This window comes from Megalops cyprinoides, chromosome 4 (assembly GCF_013368585.1).
Source record: "Megalops cyprinoides isolate fMegCyp1 chromosome 4, fMegCyp1.pri, whole genome shotgun sequence".
Classification (NCBI taxonomy): domain Eukaryota; kingdom Metazoa; phylum Chordata; class Actinopteri; order Elopiformes; family Megalopidae; genus Megalops; species Megalops cyprinoides.
In genome coordinates, this window is record NC_050586.1 from 7,559,792 (window position 1) to 7,565,813 (window position 6,022).

The 6,022-nt window shown below is 40.5% G+C and overlaps 1 long non-coding RNA gene across 1 annotated transcript; it reads left to right on the forward strand.

Moving 5' to 3' along the window:
* LOC118775974 lies at positions 1 to 1,403 on the forward strand. Its single transcript, XR_005004900.1, has 5 exons — positions 1 to 130; positions 446 to 565; positions 978 to 1,040; positions 1,150 to 1,193; positions 1,317 to 1,403. It is a non-coding gene; the product is annotated as an uncharacterized LOC118775974 (long non-coding RNA).
* The last annotated feature ends 4,619 nt before the right edge of the window (positions 1,404 to 6,022 follow it).

Genomic DNA, 6,022 nt, shown 5'->3' on the forward strand with positions numbered 1-6,022 from the left:
TGGACTTTTTCTCTACCTTTGAATCCACTCCAACGCAATGACAGTGGTCGATATTTTTGTAAAGTGTTCCTGGCGATACCTGAGGCAAAATTTCTGGGCAACGGAAGTGGCACATTTCTCACAGTAGTAGGTAAGAATCATCATGGGAATAAAACATTTATTAGCTCGTTATTGTTTGTGCGACGGTATTTTCACGTGAGTTCTGTGTGTATCTGAGAAAGTGAAAGAGTCAGAGACACGCAAAAGAAGCGCTCTTTCCTCAATGATCCTGAAGTTCACGCAGGTTCGAATCCACAGCATTAATGAAGAACTTGCATAACGCTCATTTTCAAGATCGTATTAATTGTCCCTGAGGAAGTGAAAAATGAACTCTCTCAAATATAAAGCGGTATCCTTATTATGGTGATGGGAAAATTGAAAGTTTTGCTTTCATTTCGACGTGCAGCAGCAAATTCAACGTCACTTGGAGCCAAAGATGAGCCCTCTCCAGTTGTAGTTTGGACATCAGTGTTGGCGGCCGTTTTGTTCGTGGGAACAGGTTGTGTGATCTACTGCAAACGTAAAGGTAAACTGCAAACTTCAGTCAATGTGTGACGAGGACAACAGCCAGGAATACGATAGTGATGATCAAATGGATGTAAGCGTTGGACTCGCCCACAAAATTACAGTCGAGCGACCGTTAAGATCCAAGTAGTATTTGGCAGTATTTATTGACTCTCACCTGTATTTTATCTAATCCGTTTAAAATATTGCAAAATCAGTGAAAAGTTTCATCACGATTTCCTGTTTTTTCCGAAAGTGGCTCATTTTATATTTAGATAACCTCTTTCTGTGCCACACATGAATGCATATTACGTTACAATCGTTGAGTGAAATGTTACGTTTCAGTGTATCAGACAGTGCGAATGTACCTGTAGAAACGTATTACGCTATTAGTATTTGGCTTGAACTCTCCCTCATTTGGACATCATTAACAGGGGAAAAAAGAAAGGATGGGATAGAGGAGCGATGCCGTGAACAGATGACACGAAAAGGAAGTGGTAAGTGGCATTTTTATATCAGCAGACAAAACCAGTTTGGGATTGTGAAAACCCCGTCCCGAATCTTCGTCTGGAGCTTCACATAATTCTTCAACAAAATTTGTTTCAGGGAACAGCAGAGCCGATTCTAATGGACGGGATTCGGAGTCACAAGTACGTATCCTTGCCGATTAACCGTTTAGTATTGTAAAGGTGGATTGCATCATCGCTGCAATATAACGCAAGATGTGTAGATAAATGAGCAAATGTGAATAAATTATTGAAATGTATTTACAGGCAACTGCTGCCCTGCCCGCACCGGTTGAGACTGAGGTCCTTTACGCAAAACTCAACATTCCATGCTGTCCAAACGCTCATGAGAAAGACGGGAATCAAGAAAATGTAAGTTCATTTTAAAAAGCATATTCAATTGAGTCTACATTTTTTATTGCTCGGAATGGGTAGAGAGGTATGATGATTCAGAAAAATCAAAGCAAATTTAGAAAAAACTCACCAGATGTATGATGAGTTTTGAATGCTTTCTGTTTCAAACAAAATATTGGAAATATGGAAGGCATGGATTGTGCTTTAGCAACTGTGACTGTTGTGAGCTCTTGATAGAGGATGCAGAAACCTTACATTTGAAATGATTGTTTCTTTCTATCCATTTTCATTTTTTGTGTGATTTCTGAATTGTATAATGCCTACCTGTAGGCAATTAATTCACATCCTCTTTACAGTAGCTTCTGGTAGCATTATTTTTTTTATTTACACCATGAAGTAACTGTTGCGCTTATGGTGATTACATTGGTCTCAATAAGCGAGCTTGCATTTAAAAACTCCATGCCTCCACTCTCAAAGTCATGAATCACCACCGTTTAAGCAAGTGGTCGACTGAAGTCAGGCTCCAAATTGCATCGTACAGTAGGCAATATGTCCTCTGAGTTTTGACATAGGTCAATTTTTATGTATTTCAGAACTGTGTCGAGCCTCAGGGTGGAGAGAAAACATCAGATTCAACATGCGTGACACCTGCAACAGAGGAAAACGTTGTGTATGCTGAAGTCCACACCTCAAGAACTTACAGTAAAAAAAGAGCTAAACAATGATTTTAAACCTGAATTGATACATTTTTAGCAATACATCCAGGGGACTGGCTTTTACATTCCAATTATAAATTGTTCCTTTAGATATTGCATGCGTCTAATGTTTTCTTGATTTTCTCATCCAAGTGCGAATATTGCATTTTTGAAGCGATAAATCCAACTATTTTATTCTGATAAACTACACTCTCTAAGTTCTGGTAGAGCTGATACCAAATTACCAGATTTTACTTGCAAGTCGGTAAATGAGTTTATTGGTAGTTTACTCAATATTTCCCAACAGTACATTGCAAGATGTGAGATTCATTTTCATTTTTATAGCACCTAATTCTCTTTTAGTGCTGTACATTAGGCCCCAAACCCAAATTTTATTATTATTTTTTTAAATAAACACTTGAAAATGTTTTTTGTTCACTGGCTATTATTTAAACAGTTTATTTTTTTTTTAATGAAATGTAATTAAAATTAATTTTTATTCTACATCTACATTTGGTTAATGTATTCACTGTATAACATCATGCATTGCTGGTTGCCCTGGTTTAGGGAATTTGCTAAATGATTTATTAAGGATATATGATTTTATATATTATATATATACTCAAATAGGATACTTGGTTATTGGCAAAAGATTAATCAACTGACAACTATAAAAAAAATTATATATTTTTAGAATTTAGTGTGATTTTAAATTTGTTTTTTTTTTTTATTTTAAACATAATAACAATCGCAGTGGATATGATATGGCATGTGGGAATGCCGTTGATAATTTTCACCTCAGAAAGAATACCATGTGCAGTGCACATTTAATGTGTGTAGAATGCTTTCAAACAGTAAAACCACACAGACAAAACTAATGATTTAAGTGAAATTAGTAAGAACTTTAAAAAGATGAGCATGTGTGATGAGACTGTAGTCCAGGTCTGTCTGCAGAGAAATGTTGTGTTTGTTACAGAGAATGACATCATTTTAAGGATACAAACTGCTGAGACTGTACTGTTAGATGGGTTATATCTTCTTGGATGCAGCATAGGTAATATGCACTTACAAGCTATAACTGTTCTAACAATTGTAGGAATGGGACATGCATGTTATGATATCGTACGCTGTTTCGCGAGTTACATTTGCTCATATTTTTGAGCTATTTCGGTTCAGGGTTTTGCCTACCTGCATCATTAAGTCCGAAACTACCTGATACAGAGGCATCAGAGAATCAAATGAAATTAGGTCTGTGTGCTATGCATGAAAGTGAGGCTGTTTACAAAATTGAAAAAAAAAGAAAAAGGGAACCTAGTATTTTTGAATGTGGTAGCACGACACGGCAAATGCAAAGCGTCTTGGTTGGCTCTTCCTCTGACCAACTTCTGCTATCACTAATTATAATCTGGGTATGGCGCTGAAGTTTGCAGAGTTTCCTAGCAGCTCGGGGCCTTGCCTGTGAGGTGGTGGGTAGCGTGACCACGGCTCTGCTGTGGTGAAGAAATGAGGGGGAGGCGGAGTGGGTGGGGGGGGGGGGGGTGTCGGGCAGGTAGCGTCTAGACCTGTGGGAGTGTGTGAGACGGTGGGTTGGTTTACTGTGACCCCCTGATTCTGAGACCAAGCGAGCGAGGCAGAACCCACAAGGGTGGGTTTTCCACACGGCGTGCTGCGCTCTCGCATGCAACACATCGGACACCTTTTCACCCACCCCGTCCAGCACTTCAAAGGTGTGCATTTCCCACGCGTTAGCATACCGTGTAGTTGTGCGTTACCCAGAAATTAGCCCTGACAAAAATAGAAAATGGATCTTGTTTTCATTTAAAAGAGGAGGCACCCTAACCAATGTACAACTGCCTTTTGAAATTTGGCCTCAACTGCCCGTAGATGAACAATTGCTTACTAACAATTACTGTGCAGAGGAGCGCAGTGTACAGATATGAGGGGCACATGTTGTCTGTAGTTTGTGCGGAAGTTTTGCTCTCACCATCTGTCTCGCCATCTTTCCCCCACAAACACCTGTTTCGGTCTCTTCCTCAAGACAGCGAAAGACGACCACAACCACAGCCGTCAGTGGAATGTTTTAAAATAATTTATTAGGAATTTTAAAATGAAGTTTCCAGAGGAGAAATAAAGGAGGAAGACAAAAAAAAAAGAAACTTAAGTTTACAGTGTTGACTAAGACATCACCTCTCCGTATCAACATAGAGCCAGGCCCCTCCTCCTCTCGCCAACCGTCATGAACACCAGACTCCATCCCCAACTGCCACCCAGACCCCCCCCGGCCCCCCCAACCCACCCCTCCCAAGACAACAAAACAAAAACACATACATTCTTGAGAACAAATCAAGATCCAGTCACCAGTCAGGAACAAACACAGCTTTGTGTTATTAAAACGGTCTCAAAAATTAAAAACATTTTCCGAATGCCACTTGATTCATCTTAGATCGCGTCGCCACCTTATCATTATAGTTTTTACAAGAAAGAAAATAAAAATCATATTGCTTTTTGTCTGTTAAATAGCTACAGTGTTTGTGTCGTGCAGTAGTCTGATGGAGTCGCGATCAGTGCGGGGGATGGGGGGGGGGATGTTTGTAGGAGCATCAGAATCCCTTAGTTTCAGGGTAATAGGTATGATCTAAAAAATAAACAGTGGAAGACAAGTTATGATCAGTGTTGTGGGGCAGATCATTCCCAATATATTTTAAGGCATTGACAAATGCAGACATTTGGGTTGAGATAAGGGAGAGATGCCAACAGAGGACCGAACGAGGTGGTTGTTGTTGCAACAGTAGTAATTTGTGTAATCCTGCAGATGATGATGTATCATTGCCATCTCTTGACCTCAATATGGGCTATAAATGCATCTTTTTTTTTCCAGTTTCACACGGAGCTTCTCTGCCTCTGTCTACCCCATACAACACTGACAGAGACTAGGAACAGTTTCAGCAACAAAGCTGAAATTCACAAGAACCATGTACAGCCAATTTACAAACCAGTACAGCCGTAAACCAACATCCCAGCTCAGAAAAACATGCACACACCCTGGCTTGCACTCGTTTGCTCACGCACACGTCCACACACATGCACACGCACACTCTTTGCCTCACAAGAGGAAGTATTCAGCCAGAACAGAACCATGATGAAACAGCCTCTAGAATTCCTTGCTTCGAATATTCGACCTTCATTTTTAAGTCAGCGATAGTTCAATGGAACGGCATAACAAAAATAAAAACACAAACGAACAAACAAACAAACAAAAAAAAAAAAACAGAACATTGTGACACCACAATTTTTTTTTGCAAGACGCAATTAGAACGTTAAGATCCCACCCCTCATACCAACCCACAGTTCTCATCTAATCCTTCAGCCCCAAATTGCATCAAACACCTCAAGTTCATATTTCCCATTATTGTCACCCCTCAGGGGGGAGGAGGGGTGGGGGGTGGGGGTTGTCCTGCGAGATCTGAAACATCCCCAACTACCAGTGTAGTTTCCCCATGCATCACACACCCAGGTTCATTTCACAACCATCTGACAGCCCATTAGCCCAGTGTGGCCCTGTGTCTCTCCTCTATTCCTACGTACTGCTGTTCTTAGGTCTGCTTGCTACTGCACTGAGACTGGCACATGCATGGCTTAAAGCCTTCTTTGTTCACTAAAGCGCGCCCCAAATTCATCAACAGTACAGCCGGTGCAATCCATCCGCACCATTGAGGAAGTTCTTGAAGGGCGTTAAAATCGCTCAGATTTCATTTCCAATGTGCAAACAAGTACAAAAGGAAAAAGGAGTCAAGAGCTGCTGGGGAACCACTGACCCCACAAAGGTGTTTTGTAAAACAGCTTAACACTGTATATCCCCATTAGGGATAACATCCTTCAACAGCAGGGGGATACATCATTACTACAGAGATGCTGACATCAGAT